Source organism: Lathyrus oleraceus, chromosome 6 (assembly GCF_024323335.1).
Source record: "Lathyrus oleraceus cultivar Zhongwan6 chromosome 6, CAAS_Psat_ZW6_1.0, whole genome shotgun sequence".
NCBI classification, from domain to species: Eukaryota; Viridiplantae; Streptophyta; class Magnoliopsida; order Fabales; family Fabaceae; genus Lathyrus; species Lathyrus oleraceus.
The window spans coordinates 203,381,279-203,400,113 of NC_066584.1; the positions used below are offsets into that span (position 1 = coordinate 203,381,279).

The 18,835-nt window shown below is 40.1% G+C and overlaps 1 non-coding gene across 1 annotated transcript; it reads right to left on the minus strand.

The window, feature by feature from the left end:
* Positions 1-18,124: 18,124 nt before the first annotated feature.
* On the minus strand, positions 18,125-18,231 carry LOC127099772 (small nucleolar RNA R71). Its single transcript, XR_007794244.1, has one exon. It is a non-coding gene; the product is annotated as a small nucleolar RNA R71 (small nucleolar RNA).
* Between the last annotated feature and the right edge of the window lie 604 nt (positions 18,232-18,835).

Genomic DNA, 18,835 nt, shown 5'->3' on the forward strand with positions numbered 1-18,835 from the left:
ATATCTGAATGTTTTTATGAATATGCATGAATATGCGCGATTTATGTTTGATGAATGCTGACAAAACAGACATATCTAACACAACAGGCCCAGGAATCAAACGCCCGGTACTATACTTCCAGGGGAACCAACTGGAAAGCCAATCTGCTAGAGATCCACATGCTGTAAAGCAAAGATCTGCGGGTACTGCAGGGGATCAGGAGAATCCTGAGGATATCTGCAGGGGATCCCAACATCAACTGAGAAACAAAAATTCATGGCACAACCAAGAACTGCTGCAAAAGCAAATCCAAACAACTCCGGGGGATAACCCACTGCAGGAGAATCATCCGAGTAGAATCTAACTGCGCAAGCAACTCTACTGGGGAAAGCTGTTAGCTATCCTATCAGAGAACAAACCACTGAAGGAGAAAGCACCACATAAGTAGATTCTGCAACAAGCCACTCTACTCGGGGAGAACATACATCCGACGGATCACACAAGTAGATTCTGCCATAAGCCGCTCTACTGAGGATCAAAAGTAATCAGGAAATCACTCCAATCTTTGGGATGCTGGAACCACCAACCGACCCTACTGGGGATTGAGATAGCTTTCAATAGGCAAAAACAGCCACAACGACCATTCTGCAGACTAAGCTGGAAAAAATGGAAAGCAACCATGCTGAGGAGAGCAACAACAACTCCGCTGGCGACCGTACTGGGGAGAGACTACTGCTGGAGAAGAACGCGAAGTCTTCAACAACATCTCTGCTCGCGACTATACTGGGGAACAACCCCACCAACAGCTCTGCTTGCGACAATGCTGAGGAAAGCGGTAAAGTACCAGGATATCAATCCACCAACCGCTGAATCTACCACAAGGCGAACATCCATGCTGGGGAGATTCTTGCTGGAGAAGAAACTGAGTCTCCAACAACCACCTCTGCTTGGGGAACAACCCCAACAACAACTCTGCTTATGGAACAACCCCAACAGCAAAGCGGGAGAAAGAGGATACAACCCAATGCCAGGAATATGAACAACTGTCTTACCTGTTGGGAATCATACCACCCTCGGGAGAGCACTGAGAGATTCTTAAGTATCCTTTTGTCATTGTGAATATTCACTTTGTTTAAAACAATAATTCAAAAAATTCTTTGTTTAAAACAATGATATTTTATCAATTAAAACATGCAAAACATTTGTTGAACGGAAACAAATAAGAGTGCAAATAATTGGATAAAGCTCAAATTTATTTGATGGAATGGTAGCTTGCAAATGGCAAGACTCCATAGATCTGTACAAATTTGAAACCAGTGATGTATATTGGAAGAGGGCTACATTGAACATAATGATCCTTTCTCTACCAATTTGAATCTCGATGTATTCGAAGCTTCAATTGACGACGAATCGAGAATCTCTGACGAAAAGACGGCTGCGAAGCAGAAAGTCTTGTCAGGATGCAGTTACTTGCCAAATCCCTAATTTTTGCCTAGATTGCCCCAGGGGGAGGTACTCAATCTAGCGGGATGCAAATATACTTTTTTCAAGTCTCTAATTTTTGCCTGGATCACCCTTTCGGGTTCTCCACCGAGACGCTCATGTTTGCCTAAGCCGCCCTTTCGGGTTTTCAACTTAGCGAGCTATTCTGTTTTTTCATTTGCATATACTTTTTTTTAGGCAAAGTATTTCTTGACTGCATCTGAATTCACAGGACGAGTGAAATCCTCCCCATCCATTGTTGTAAGCATCAAAGCACCGCCTGAAAAGGCTCTCTTAACAACATATGGACCCTCGTAGTTCGGAGTCCACTTGCCCCTGGAATCGGGCACGAAAGACAAGACTTTCTTGAGCACGAGGTCACCTTCTCGGAACACACGAGGCTTGACCTTCTTATCGAATGCTTTCTTCATTCTCTGCTGATATAACTGACCATGGCACATGGCAGTCAATCGCTTCTCTTCAATCAGATTCAACTGGTCATATCGACTCTGAATCCATTCAGCATCAGTCAATTAGGGGTTTGAGGGTATAATTTTTCTTTTTTCTTTTTGAAAAAATTTTGAATTTTTTTTCCTGATTTTTGATTTTTTTCATCCTTTTCACCCTCTTTCCTTTTTTTTTTTACATTACATTTGTAATGCCCCAGTTTGACTGTTTAGCTGATTCTCATGATACAGCTGAATGAGCTCCTTTTCGTGCCCAAGAAGGATAGGAAATCTCATCAGGAATCCCCTTCAACATCATCTTCCTCTGCCTCAAATACAAGGAATTCAAGATTGGGAGATGGCGTTGGATCATTATGTTCAATGGGTTTAGAAATCCCTGCATAATGATCCTGGATAATGAAAAGCTTTTGAATTTTAAACAAGCAAATCATTTATGCAGATGAAAAGATTGTTTGCTTGTTTTTCATGGTTTTTTGTGATCACTGATTTCATGCAAAAAGAAAAAAGTGAAAACAAATGGAAAAACAAATGTTTAACAATGCATTAATTGAATGAAATATCATTGTATTAAATGCTGCCAACAATGTCATCACTTCTCCTTTTGGCATGGGAGAAGGGTTTTAAACAAATTGAACAATTACTCTGATCCATGGATGACTGCAGGAACATCTACAGCGACCCAATTGTGGCAGACACCGCCAGGTATGATGAAATTGTTCAGATCCTCTGCATCCTCTTCCAAGATAGCAGCAGATTCCTCGGGTTGGTCGTCGTGGATGAATCCTCCACTCTTGAACAGCCCATGCTCATTGAATGCCCCAGAACAGTAGCCAATGCCAGCCCGGGATCTATTGTCTTCAAGCTCAATCACCTTCCCTAAACCAGCAACTGCACCACATTCAATGGCCAGCTTCGCATCACGGTAAGAAGCAAATGAAGGAGACTTCTTCTCGAGTGGTTCATCAATAGATAAAGCTTGGAACGGAGTTCCAACTTCATCCTCAGCGTCAATATATGAGAAAGAAGACAGATGGCTAACCAGGAATAAATCCATCAAAAGCACTTAGTCTGACAAATTCCTCCTCGAGTTCACAACTCTCTTGCTCAAAACGGTCCATGAATCTGGCAGAGTTGGCTCTGGTGTAGTACCGGGAAGGTGCGTCTTCAAAATAAATGAAGATCGCACGGGTCAGACCACAGGACAGGAGACCAGAACAAAACACCCGCTTATGCAAATGATGCATGAAGTGTTTGTGCATATGCTTGTTTTATTTTCAAGGAACCCTTAGGGTATTATTTGCAATTTTAAATTTTTAAAGCATTTATTATCATTATGGAAAATATCTCATTCAATATAATCGAGACAAAGAAGTACAGCATTTTTGATTCAATTACAAGGAGAAAAGGAAAATAACATCCTATGGATCCCTAATAGCTCGGGATGCGGGAAAACGAGAAACACACAGCTTCTTGATCTCTCTCTCTCATAGGCAGCTTCCATATCTGCTTTCTCTTTTGCAAGCTGATCATACTTCCTCTTCCAGAATTTGGAAGACTGAGGAAGCAGAGAAGTCCAAGTGTCGTTGGGATCGTCGATTACCCAATGCTCGAGAAATTCAATCAGAGCGTCCTTCTCCTTAAGCTGTTGCAGTAATTCCTCTCTTTCACGGATCCAAGCACGTGAAAGGTCTTCTTCTCTCAACTCCTCTACACGTTGGGTAGGGAGGGTTGAAGGCCCAGCCACATCCAACGGTGTAGGTCTCGGATGGTCGTATGGCATGAGGTACACGGAAGCTCTCTGTCTGACCCAGGAAGTATAAGGCTCCAAAGCAATGCAATTCTTCGGACCCAATTCATTCCTACTCTTCTTGCAGATCTTGCACCAAGCGCGGACGAATCTGGCTTTCAGGCCTTGGGGATCTTTACCCTCCTGAAAGAACACACCTTCTAACAGAATGCTATGAGGTTTATCCTTTAGGGGGAACCCAAGCTGACGACGTGCGAGAATAGGATTGTAGCTGATCCCACCACATGTACCAAGAAGAGGCACATTAGGGAATTCACCACAATAGTCAATGATCTGAACGGTATCATACACGCGATCATACCAAGAGATATCATCATTAGTGAGAGACATGAGTCTCTGAGACCACCGTAGACATCCCTTGTTCTCCTTGAAGGCAAGAGTCTGCGGCAAGTGCGAAATAAACCACTTGTACAGTAGAGGAAGACAACAGACAATAACCCCTCCACCCTTTGCATTCCTCAGATGCAAAGAGACATAGGCATCACCCAACAGAGTCGGAACAGGATTAAGAACTGAGAAGATCCTAATGGCGTTCATGTCCACAAATTTGTCGAAGTTGGGAAACAACACCAATCCATAGATGAGCAGTACAAATAAAGCCTCAAAGGCATCCTCACTCATGGCCTTCCCATAGATGGTAGCTTGAGCGACGAGGAACTCGGAAGGAAAACCCTGAATTCCACCTTTGGTAGTCAGGTTAGCTTTAATCAAAGCTTCATCTATGTGCAACAAATATGCAATCTCTCGAGCAGTCGGAATACTCTCTAGGCCACTGAACGGCACCTGATCCAGAATCGGAATCCCAATAAGATGAGAATACTCCTCCAATGTAGGCAGCAACTGGAAGTCCGGAAATGAGAAGCAGTGATACAGAGGATCGTAAAACTGAGCCAGAGTACTCATCAACCCTTCGTCGACCTGAGTAGTCAACAGAGGCAGAAGCTTCCCATAGCGAGCTTTGAAACCCAAGGGATCTAATACATAAGATGTCAGATTCCTTAACTTTTTCACATCAGGCTGTCTAAAGCTGTACTTCTTTGTATGCCTTTTTGGTCTTTCCATGTCTGAAATTTTTGCAAATAAACCCTTTTAAGTTCCTTGAATTTTTTTTTTTTTTGATGACATGAGATGCAGATGAATGCATGAATGCATGAATGCAACAATCACACTCAAGGATCAAGCAAAGCACACCAAACAAAGGTCGTGGGAAAGCTCATTGTATCCCTAATATCAATCATCCATTTTGGTGGATTTAGGTTTTCACCTTATCTACACCCAAGTTCCATTGATATTAACGGTACATGAACCGGCTCTAACATCCTTAATATCAATCATCCATTTTGGTAGATTTAGGTTTTACACCTTATCAATACCCAAGTTCCATTGATATTAACGATGTTTGAACGACTCAACCACGAATCATGGGTTTGCTGAGAGTCACGAGCATGGAGTCTCGGTTAAGAACCACCCACAGGGAGTGTACTAGGGTTTAAACCTGCCAGACATGTTCTTCCAGAGGTTCCCATAATCATCGTCCCATCTCTCGGATATTATCGGAGAAACGAATACTCGTATTCCAAAAATATTCTCAAGAGAGACTCTTATGAGTGTAGTATCGCGTAACAATCGCATCAGATCTTACATCTGAACGACCTCCGCACTACGTCCTAAAAATAGGCCAAGATGGGCTTGGTAAACTAAGGTCCTTGGCTTCTAAGGCACATGATTGGACGAATAATGCCTAACCACAAATGACTTGTGTGACATTATTAATCCAACATGACCTCCACCAAGTGAATGGACTCGCAAGTCAACTGGCTAAGGAATACTCCACACCAGTCAACAAGACTACGCCATTCCCCTATCCTAGAATGCACTCGAGTTCGGGTATAGAACTCATCTCACAGAGATCACCAAAGCAAACAGCAATTGTATATCAAGCAATTCAAACATTACAATCAATACAGTTATCCCAAATTGTACAAAAATATGTCAAATAACACATAAACAGATATCATACAACAAGGGTGAAAAGTAGGCAATACCACCAGGGAAGGTCTAATGTTGTCCCCAGCAGAGTCGCCACTTTTCTGTAGCGGTGTATTCGTCGCTATATGATTTATTGATTAAACCATAAGCAATGTATACAATGAATCGAGTCGCCACCGCACTTTTATTTATCCTAAGGACTGGTTAAAAAGCGAACAAAAACCTAAGAAGTTTTACACGTAGAAAACTAATAAAAAGATCAGAGAGTCTGGGTAAGGGGTAAATTACGCAATGGGAAGGTGTTAGGCACCCATCACGTCCTAGGTACTCCTAGGGAGCCCTTTTCACACTTGTTGTATAAAAAATGTTTATTTGTTTTTGACATATTGTGCAAACATGAATGGGATGATGAGAAAAGAATGTACAAGTTAGTTATTTTTGTGTTTGAACGGATGAACCCATTGCCTACGTACCTTCCATCAAAGGTAAGGATCAAAACGCCGTAGTTCGGCTAAAAGATTTCCAAAAATGAGTGAGTACATTTTAAAACACAAGCTCTAAGGCTTTTCATTACCAATGGGAGAAAACTCAACCTGAATCAACAATCCACCATGCGAGGACGGCTTCAACATACTAGTGAGGGGTTAACCCTATAATAAGTATGGAAGACTTACAATCAACTCACTAAGGATAAGGTAAGATTTACATCAACCGCTATGGTAATTGAAACCTATGGCTAATGTATGAAAACATATTAACAATGGACAAAGCCAAAACAATTGAAGGTGTGAGGTTAATTGATTATGAGTATTCACAAAATATGGTCAAGGTATGATTAAGATTGATTCAAAGAAGTGTTATGAAAAGTGAAGTTTGAAGTCAAGGACTTATGGTCCAGGTTTCTAATTTGAAAAGACATGATGATGTTTGCACAACAAGTCAAAGTTTTTGAGAGCAAAGTGTGAAAAGGTTTAGGACAAAGAGGGTATGGACAATGGAATGTAAAACTTCTTAGAAAGGTTCACCTCTTGAAATCATATAGGAGATGATTCAAGTGTGTCCTTAGGAATGAGCAACAATGCAAGTAAGCAAAGAAAGCAAGGTGATACGGGATGCCATCAATGGACTTATACCAATCTCACAAACAAAAGCGGATATCGGATACCAATAAATGGGTTTACACCAATCTCCTAAAGTAGAACAATGATACCGGATGCCATCAATGGTCTTATACCAATCTCACAAAGCAAAAGCGGATACCGGATACCAATAAATGGATTTATACCAATCTCCTAATGTAAAACAAAACTTGGATGTCGGACGCCAATCTATCTGGACTTATACCAACCTCCAAAGGATGATCATAGGAGTACAAATGCCAACAACATGGTCTTACAGTTGCATCCTCACAAAGCAATCACAAACAAGAAAGTGGATGTCAGATGCCAATCTATCTGGGCTTACTCTAACCTCCAACAGATGATCATAGGAATACAACTGCCAACAACATGGTCTTACAATTGCATCCTCACATACAACAAACAAACAATGCACTAAGCAATGGACATGAGTGACCAAGTGAAATGGTCTTACACTCTGTCCCTTCCAAATCCTAGGAACAATGGCCAAAGAACATGGTCTTACAATTGTCCTCAATGGGTAAACTCAAACAAACCACAAGATATGCAATGATGATCATGCATTAATGAACAATTTATGATGATAAGTGCACAAAGGAAAACAAGCAAACATGTACAAATGCAACAAGCAATCAATCAAACAAAGTCATTTAACACCCACTATAACCAAACAATTAGGCTCAATCAAAGGGTTAGACTTAAAAGTCAACTGGAATAGGGTAAATGGTGCTCTTAACCTTGACATTGAGAGCCAAGGTGAAGCAGATGAAAGGATATGAGGGGTGTGCCTCATCACTCTTATCCCTGGTCAGGGAGAGCATTGAATATCAGAAGGTGTGGGAGTTCAGAAAGATGGAACTCTCTCCACAAGTTAGACTCGATAGATCTTGGGCTTTTACTCACTATGCATCAACACATGTAGTGTGAGCAAGGTGAGTGACTCACAGAATAGTAGGAGATAGGCTACATATCTCTTTTGTCTACCAATTGCCTCACATGAGGTCTTTACCTGCTTGGGGACAAAGTTAAACAATCACAAACATCGCCTCTTAAGGAGGACTTCAGACAGTTGCCTGGCTAAATAACAAGCCAGGTCTTCCAGACTACATGGAGACAAGAGTGTCTACCTCAATGCTTAAGCAAAGCAAAGCAATAGCAAGTTCTCAAAGGAACTAAAGCGACTATGGTACCTGAAATCAATCAAATATAATCAGTATACCAATCACAAAGTCAAAACAAACAGCATAAGAACCAACAGACAACACAATCAATCACAGGTGCAAAGCACAAACTCAAAGCAAATGAGCTAGAATCCTACAAAACAAACCAAGTTAGTTCATGATAATCAAATAAACCAAACTCAATCAACTTGAATTAATCTCCTTAAAGCAATTGCTTCTTTAACCTGAAAAACAACTCAAATGTGAGAAGGAAGACCACTAGGACAAGCCTAGGGTCAAAAGGAGGTGAAAAATTCAAAACAGCAAGTGAAAATTGATCAAAATCAAGATTTATCAAACAAGAGTAGAATCCAATTGGTCTCACATCAAAACTATGCACCAAATCCATTTCATAAGCTAAACATGTCAAACTATGCATTTTGGAATCACATGGGAGCAAACAGAATGATCACAATCAAACCAATACCAAAATAGCTCAATAAATTCCCAGAAAATTCAAGCTTAAACAGAACACTTTCAATGAGCAACATACCAAATTTCATGCTATTTGGATAAAGGAAAGCCAATCAATTAAAATCAACAAGTCACAGCATGTTCATACAAGATCATACAAGACCACAAATCAATTATCAATTTTAGGCAAGTGTAAAACAGAAATGTCATAAGCTAAATGAACCACTCCAAAGCCAAAATGAAATTTAACATGTTAAGAACCAATCCACAAAATTTCAGCTTCATATGATAAGGCATGAGAATTTCATAAGTCATGTAAGTTGAACTTTCCACAAAAGTTCAAAAATGACTAAGCAGCAAAGAAAACTCCAATCAAATAGGAAATGAATCTAAAAAATCTACAAAAAATCATGCTCAAACTAAACATACCTAAGTAATCACATGCAAAACTTGAGAGCAATTGGCATAGCATAAGGATGGAAACAAAATTCAAGAAGTTGGACAAAACCTAGTGTGACATACATTGTCACACTCATGAAGATCACATCATATCTCTCAATCCAGAAATGCAAAATTAGAAAACCATATACCAAAATCACCAAGAATGAGTCTAGATCATGCATATAAAATTTCATGAATTTCTAATGAAGCATCATCATTTTATGAACAAAAGAGTAGGCATGGTGCACAAAAGGACACATTCAAACAAACCCTAAGCATTTTCAAAATCTACCCGTGCACAATATTATTAAAAATCACCATAAAATTAAGCACATGATAAGGAGAATGGAACAAAAAATTGCATCAAATTTGGATTAAAATTGAGTTAGATATGAATTTTTGATCATGGTGAAAAAATAGAAAAATGTGAAATGAAGGTATATGAACTATGTGAACATGTGGAAATTAAAATACAAAAGCCAAAGGCGAAATGGTTCAGCCAGGACTCGAAGGGAGTCCACATTCAAAAACTGCACGCGCTAACACCCTAACACGTGAACAGTAACAATTATTTGGATCTAGCACACGTTCTGGAAAATTTTGAACATCCTCAAACGCGTTCATCCTTCTTCATAGGCTCAAGAACGAAATGTCACCAAATTCAACGATCCATACACCGTTGGAAAGATCTCACAAAGCACAACACGAATATGATATTCATTTAACCTAACTCTTCCTAAATTAAGAGATACAATCCAAAACATTATCGTGCATCAAAATTCAACTCGACATAACTCTCTTGTTTCTTAACCAAATTGAACGATTCAACTTGCAGAATCCTCTATGCACTACGATCTACAAGAACCATATCAAGATTGCAAGAATTAACGCGGTCGAATTTTACCTTGATGATGAAGCAGCAGTTGGATTCGTGCGAATTTTGCTTGGATAGGTTGAAACAGATCTTCAATAATGACGAGGAAGATGTATGGAAGCAATGCCTTAGCTCAAAACAGCTCGAATCAGTACAAATCTCTAACTGCCATGTGAACCTTCAATGTTCAAAAGCCACGATCTAGCATGGATTCTTCACTCTTAGCTTCAACAGAAACTCAGCCAAGCCTGCAAATGATGAATCGAGCAAAAACAAGCAGAAAGAATGATGAATTGTGATGAAAGAAAGTTGAAAAAGTTTTGAAAAGTTTGAGAGAATTTTGAGATTTTTTGGTTTGGATCTGAGAAAATGATTGTGGATCCCGAATTTCTGTTATGATTAGGACTATATAGTCCTTGTTAATCACCTGTTTAAACATGATTAACACAATTGGAATGGATTAGTGAGAATGCACATGCTATGCAATTTGGCAAAATTGCCCTTTTGATTATGCAGCCAATGGAACAGTAGAAACTCTTTTGAAGCAAATCCAAATTCATGTTTAGAAACTATTGGAAGTGGTTTGGCATGAAAATCATGAGTATTTTTCAAAATCACTATTTTTCCCACCAAAATTTAATTGGTTCACTTGAAAAATGACCTTTTTATGTGATGCTTTATGATGAAATGCAATGATGGATTATGATAGTACATGTCAAATGGGATTTGCTCAAAAAAGAATCACCCAAATTGGCCAAATGATTCATGAGTTATGCCACTTTGAAATTCAACTTTTCCTGAAAATGATTTGATCATAACATGCCAACCATAAATGGGAAATGAGTGTTCTTGGACTTTTTGGAAAGGCAAGATCAAGATCTTCAACTTTCATGTTGGACAAATTTTGATTTGAAGCTTGCTTGGACATGTAAATTTGAGGAGAATAACTTTCCATTTTTGGCAGGTGAAAATTACAGGTCATTACTATTTTGGGAAACTTTTTGTCTGACCTCAAGTCCTTCACTGTGGATGTTTGACATGTTATATGAGGCTTGTATGGACATGAATGAGACCTTTCCACCCATCTCACACCTTCCAATCCCTGATTAAATGTACAGTTGACCACAGTTGACTTTGCTAGGGTTTTGGTTGACTGAGCCATGTTCTGATGAATTTCAAGCCTCTTTCTCTTGAGATCTTGATTCCAAATGATGTCAAAACTCATATGAACTCTTGATGAATGATCATGGTGCCCAAATTCTTCAAGAATGGCTACCATCTATTGCTCAATGAATGATTTGACTGTTTTGACCGTTGATTGCTTCAGCTGCAAGTAACAAGGTTAGATGACAATATTTTTGTACTTTTGGTTAGTAAACAAATGAAAAGCAATGATATACAAATGCTAGACATGCTTGGTGATCAAGAACCACACTCACAAGATAACCCACCCACTAGGAGGGAAGCAAAGTGCACAATGATCCTTGAGGCAATGATATGATATGATATGATGCCATGAGGGATCTTAGGGCAAAAATTGGGGTCTTACAGTATCAGCGCCCTATGGCACCCACACGTTATCCTGATCAGCACTGTATGGAGGCACTAGGTATCGAGCCGAGTATCCGATTCCTTAGCCACCAGCTTCACTGGGACGAGTTTGCTGATGACTTGAGTAACACGTATAGGAACCTGACTTTGGAGTTCCTGAGTTCATTCGACTATGACCCATATTCTGGACCAGATGGGAATGCTGCTTTCAGGCTTTTCGGGGTTGAGTACTCCTTCAGCCAGAAAGAGTTCGGCGACTTATTGGGTTTCCAGACCACCCCTGATGCTATCCCGGAGACACCTATGCGATATTTCCTGGGTAAGGAGGTTGAGAAGTTTTGGAGTGATATATCGGGTGGCGGAAGCCAGGATCCATCTATGCAGCTGTCTCATGTCATACATAACCCCGCCTTCAGATACTTTCATATGATATTAGCACATTCCTTCCTGGGAAGGCCGGATGCAGAGACACTACTGAGTGAAGAGGAGATCTTCCTGTTATTTTATGCATCCCAGTCTCGCCCAGTCGCATGTGGGAACTTCTTGTTATACAGTCTCAGCGGTATCTCCAGATCTACCGAAGGAGTCATCCATGTTGGCGGAATCATCACGCTGATTGTTGTCGCTTTAGGTCTGTCTCGCAAGCTGTTACATCTTCGGACCTATTGTGGGTACACTACCATGGGCATCGACTTCTGTTTGACCAGAGGGTTGATGAAGAGAGCCTCTTTCCACCCATGTCAGTTCCGATTGCTAGTCGACAGTGAGGCTATTCACTATTTAACACTGCCAGATCCTATGATGACCAGTGTGCATGATCCAGCGAATTGGAGTTATGCTCTGGAGGGCCAGGGAGAGACCGTCGAGGAACCGAGATCACCACCCATTGCTGAATACACGCCTACACCACCATCTCCCAGAATCACTGTTTTCTCTAATAATCTTTCATTGCAGACACCCGACATCCGCACTCAGATTGCTGAGTGTCGTAGAGAGATCGCAGAGCTTAGACAGGAGGTGGCTTACCTCACTTTACAGATGGGAATGTCTAATCTCACCCATGCTACTGAAGCCAACTGTCTATATCAGGAGATCGCAGAGCTCAAGCAAGAAGTAGCCATGCTCCGTGGTTCCTCTCAGGAAGATGACATCCCCACTATATGATCTCACCATTTAATCTTATTTTATCTCCTTTTTATATTTCTCGTATTTACATAACTCATCTTATATTATCGCATTTGGAATATTATATAAAATCTATACATTAGTATTTCTATTTTTATCTATATATGTTCTATGTTTATTTTATTTGCATTTTAATTTTTCAGTTATTTATTTATTTATATTTAATTTTTGTTTTTGTTTTTGTTTCATTTTTATTTTTGTTTTTACCTTTATAAAATTATGCAAGTCAAAGATACTAGGAAAATCACCAGACAAATGCTATCCGGACCCCTCAAAGCCAAAAGACAGGAGAAGCCCAAGCCAAAGGACCAAAATCCGGCCCAGCCAGATTTTGCCTTGTGGCGCCCGCCATACACCCTGTGGCGCCCGCCATAGACCCTGTGGCGCCCGCCATAGACCCTGTGGCAGAACCCCTTTCTTCACCATTTTTGCAACTTACAACCTTCCAAACCCATTTTTTCACCTTGGAAAAACATCCCTAAACCCACAAAAAGCTCATACTTTTCTAACCACCACACCACACAAATCATTATTCCAATTTCCATTTTCGATTTCATCCGTCGGATTTTGTAAAAATCCAACCTTTTTCACAAACCACTTCATCTTATTCATCATTTTTCAAGAGCTTTTCAAATGGAGTTTAACAGATTAATTCTTTGAAGAGGGAAACCGGGGGATAGACAAAGAAAAATTATTGAACGGTTGCAAAATCGGGAAATCCTCCCGACAAGGTATGTTGATGAAAATTGTCTCTACACTTTAGGTATCTATCATAGCATATTTCATTTATTAGATAATTTAGGTTTGCATAATTTCTTTTCCAATAAAGAACCTACCTATGAGCGGTTGACAATTGAATTTTTGAGTTCCTTAATTTATATTGTCAACCCTAACAATGTTAGCACAGTTGGTACTGTCAAATTTAGAATGTTTGTTGTTGAATACCAATTCAGTACCGACGAATTAGCCAGCTTGTTAGGAATCCCTCATGGGGACGGTGCTATTTGTGAGACCCCTTTGGATTCCGAATGGTCTGTTGAGGTATTTTCCTTCTAGGAGCGTTTATCAAACACTTCGATAAACTCTTTTGAAGGAGTTCTTGCCTCAACTATCCATAACCCGACCATCAGAGTTTTTAGATATCTGTTGGCATGCACTATTTTTGGTCGGGAGAATCCAAATAAGGTTAATGCTAGAGAGCTTCTATTTTTACAAGGAAGCCTCATAAATAGACGTATTAATTCGGTCCCGTTCATGCTTGCTCATATGACTTTAACTTTGAATAAAGCGGGACCGATTTCTTTTGGTGGATTGATTACATCTATTGCTCGGGCGCTTAACCTGAACGATGAGATGGCTACCCTAGACCCCCTACCTCCTCGCACAATTAACCTAAAATTTCTGAGAGACATGAAATTGTGTCGCTCGAGGAGAGAAGGAGGCTATATGCTTATGGTTCATGGTGTAGCCATCCCTTATATTGTTTTACCGTGCACTAGATGTACAGATGTACGAGATGAAAGGAATTGGACCTACGCTTTAGACGCCCCACCTGTTTTGGGTCCTCTTCCTGCTAACATTCCTGATGAGGTGGGATATGACACTGATGATGAATATGATCGGAGAGAGAGATCCCCCGTACCCCATGTGTCCCCCCATCATCCTTCACCATCACACACCGCACCATCTTCTTCTTCTGCAGGTACCACTCCTGGCTTCTATATTGCAGAGGAGATGTGGCGTGACCACATGGCTAGAGAGAAAAGGCGTGACGACCTACTCTCTACCATCCAGCAACAAATGGCGGATAACATGAGCTTCATGCAAGAGTCGCAGCGGAGGACAGACAGGTCCTACGACACTGTTCTACAGTCCCTGCAAACGATCACAGATTCACAAGCCCGTCAGCAACACTACCACCAGAGACACATGGCACTCATTGAAGCCACTCAAGGTTCCATTATAGGTAACCTTCGAGAGGTGAGGACCGCTCAGGATGCCCTGCAGGCGAGGATGGATCAGAGAGACCGTCGTCGTACCCGATCTCGTCGTCCACCTCAGGATGGCGAGGGCACTAGTGGTCAGCAATAGCTTGTCAGGTAACTCTTCCCTTATCTTATTTCGAAACATTGGGGACAATGTTCGATTTAAGTGTGGGAGGAGACTCTATCGTCTTTTCTTTATTGCTTTTCTCGTTTTTCCTTTATCGCTTTTTCTTTACTGTTTTTAGATAGTTTATTTATTGTTATTTCCTTTTAGTTGTTTATTTTGCTTTTTAGTATAATGCATGAGTTTGACGAGTCACTAAATATAGTAGATCTTTAGTACAATCCTACCTCCCCATACCTTTAGCCCCACCGAAAAAATTTCTGCAAAAGAAAATAGTGTTATTTCGAAAGTTTCCAGGTTTTAAAGACATGTTTTGAGTAAGGATGCGGTGACTTGGGAGAACTTTGCGAAACATCAGTATCTGTTTTAGCATCATAAGCTTCGTAAATATAGGAATCATTCCCGAAACCCCATATACCATGGCCTTAATCATCATTTCCGTATAAGTCCTTAGTAGTTTATCTCAGCAGTCAGCTCCGGCCTACGCATCCTCTACGTAGGGGACCGATGCAAATAAGTGAATGATCCAGAAAAACAAAAAAATAAAAGAAAGCAAAAAGTCAACTCCGGTATAGGTGACCCTCAAAAAGTCACTTCAACCAAAGAATTGTAAAAAATTGCTACAAAAAGAAAAAGAAAAAGAAAAAGAAAAACTTACCCACTGTTAGTTGGTTCAGAGGTATCTGGCACTGAACTCGGTAGGGCGGATTACGATCTGATCCCCCACAACTACAGTTGGGTCCAATAAAAGGGTTTACACATGTTTATGTGCCCGAAACCCCATGCTCAGATCATAATCACTAACAGGCCACTCTACTACGAAGCATGTACGGATAACGGGCTTAATGTGATTGCGCCTGTATGAAAAGGACACAAAAAGAGATGAAGAGGCAGGCCTAGGTATTGTGGGATAATATGGGTTGGTTAATATAGGAATGAAGTTTATGTCCGTATTTGTGGATTAGTGTCATCATGATACCCTTAGTTCACTCAGTTAGTACCTATCACTGCATCCCGACTTGAACTTGGAATTTTTACCTGAAGCACTCGTTTACACAAATTTTCTTTTATGAGCTTTTTAATGTTTTGCTTGAGGACAAGCAAAGGTTTAAGTGTGGGAGAGTTTGATAACACTGAAATTTACCGTATTTTCGACTCCGATTTCACATGCATTCTAGTTGTTTTATTATCATTTTGTTGTGTTATTGCTATGTTTTTCTTTGTTTTCAGGTTTTTACTTTAGTCGGAGCCCCGATCGAGAAAATGAGCGAAAAAGAGCCAAAAACCCTAAAATTCAGCATTTTGTTCTTATGGCCTACCCCATGGCTGGCGCCATAGACCCTGCCATGACGTGTCCAAGCTCAACTTCCCTCAACTTCCACGTTCCCCACTACTTCCACTAAGGCGCCTCATTTTGTGCTTGTGGCGGGCGCCACAAGAGGAAAGTTTTTCCCTCCCATTTTCAAGTTAAAGGGCATCCAAGTCATTTCCATCTTTTTACTTGCTTATAAATAGAAACTCGAAATCACTTTTACAATCATCCAAACTTAGAGCAGAGGAAAACTCAGAGCAACTTTGTTTCACTTAGGCATATATTCAGTATTATAAAGTGGTAATCGCTTCGCATTGGAGTGTTACCACAATTGTGTAATCGAGTCTGTGATAGAGTCTGTAATCGAGTTTGAAGCACTTTGGAAGGAATTTAATCTTGTCGCCATTTTCATTTCCGCTTTGCAATTTATTCAACCCTCCGATTGGAGCAGATTTTTATTACTTGTCTTTATCTTATTTATTTTCCCGCACTCGCTTTACTTTTATTTATTTCCTCGCACTCGCTTTAAATTATTTATTTCTGCACTCGCTTTACTTTTATTTATTTTCCCGCACTCGCTTTACTTTTATTTATTTCCTCGCACTCGCTTTACTTTTATTTATTTCCTCACACTCGCTTTAAATTATTTATTTTCCGCACTCGCACTACTTTTATTTATTTCTCGCACTCGCACTACTTTTATTTATTTCTCGCACTCGCACTACTTTTATTTATTTCTCGCACTCGCACTACTTTTATTTACTTTTTGCACTCACACTACTTTTATTTATTTTAATGCACATTTACTTTACCATGTCTAGCTAAGTTTATAAGGATAGAATGTAAGGATCATAATTGAACCAGTAATCCGTACAATTGTTTGTAGAAACACTTAAGGGCTATTCTAACTTTCAACTTAAGTTTTCCTGCACTTCAATTCCGTTGGATAAGATCGAAAGTCGTCCAACGTCTTTTTAAACTTAATTGTTTTTAACTATTTCAAAAACAGCGAAAGCGCTTTGTTTAGTTCATTAGGAGTTTTTAACTTAAGAAGAAAAGAGATTTTAAAACTATTTTCGGACGCGTTTATAAGTTTAGAGACTGGTTCGTGAGAACCTCTTTTGGTTAAGAAATCCAGGTTATAATACTTTTCAACTTAGTCAAGATACTATATTTCTTAAAAGTAGGTTTACTACTCTAACGCAATGCGCGCCTTTTTATAAGTGACAATAAGAGGGTTTGATTAGGGAGTACAACTTGGTTCTGAATACGCGAAAGCGACAGTTCCTGTTAAATTAGTTCTTTTCAAAGTAGGAAACACTGCCCATAAGTAGCTCTACTAGCAAGTACTTGGATTATCAATCGATTACGTGAATTACATTCGACCCTGTCTTTATTAATTAAATTTATTTCAATACTTTACTTTTCATTGCACACTCCAAAAACACCTATTTCGATTGCCTTTGATAAGCACCATAACAATAGATAACGATAGATTGACACTTGGTCTCTGTGGATTCAACAATCTTTTATATTACTCTGACGCGTTCGTATACTTGCGAAACACCGCATCAAGTTTTTGGCGCCGTTGCTGGGGACCAATTTCGTCAAATTTCATTTCCCTGTTGTTATATCGTTTAGACTTAGGCTATTTCCCGCCGGTCAATGCGAAGAACTCGCAGCACCGGAAGTTTAAGCTTAGTATACCCTCTGGCGGAACCTGAACGTTACGCTCACGCACGTTTATTCTTTCATAGAATTAAGAGAGCTATGGCCGAAGATCAAAACCAAAGACCTCTTAAAGACTTCGCTCAACCATCTAATGAAGAACCTAGTTCTAGTATAGTAAACCCAACCATCCCAACTAATAATTTTGAACTTAAACCATCCCTGTTGCAACTAGTGCAACAGAGACAATTCGCAGGTCTCGCTACTGAGAATCCAAACCAACATTTAAAAATATTTCTTCAATCAGCAGACACTTTTAATACCAATGGAGCTTCTCCTGAGGCAATACGTTTAAGATTATTTCCTTTTTCCCTCAAAGATAAAGCCCTGTCATGGTTAGATTCCCTTCCATCCAATTCCATTACGACTTGGGATAACCTTAGAAGAGTATTTCTTGCTATATATTTTCCCCCGAGTAAGACCGCCATTCTTCGAAACCATATAACTAGATTTACCCAAAACCAAGGAGAATCGTTGTTCGAAGCTTGGGAGAGATATAAAGAGTTGTTACGAGCATGGCCACATCATGGTTTAGAAAATTGGTTAATCATTCAAACCTTCTATAATGGACTTCATTACAACACAAAGATGACCATCGACGCTGCCGCAGGCGGTGCTCTGATGAACAAACCTTATCCTGAAGCTAGTGCCCTCATCGAAGATATGGCTCAAAACCATCAATCATGGGGAGTCAAACGAGAGACAGTTGAGAAGAAGGAAGCCCAAGGAGGAGTGCATGAACTAAGCTCTATAGACATGATGCAAGCTAAAATGGACGCATTAGCCCTTAAAGTCGAGCATATATGCATAAACCTGAATACTGTAGTCGCAGTTTCGTCGGATTGTGAGATATGTGGAACCAAAGGACACCAATCTGCAGAATGCAGTCTATTAAACGAAACCCACTCTGAGCAAGTGAACTACACCCAAGGGAACCCATATTCGAATACCTATAACCCTGGATGGAGGAATCACCCGAACTTCTCCTATAAAAACAATAACCCTACTCAAAATAATGCACCTCCGAGACCTAGTTATCAAGCCCCAAGATCAAATCAACCTATGCAACCTGTGCTACCAAAGCCGAGCCTTGAGAAAATTATGGAAAATTTTATCACTGCTCAAACCCAACAAAAC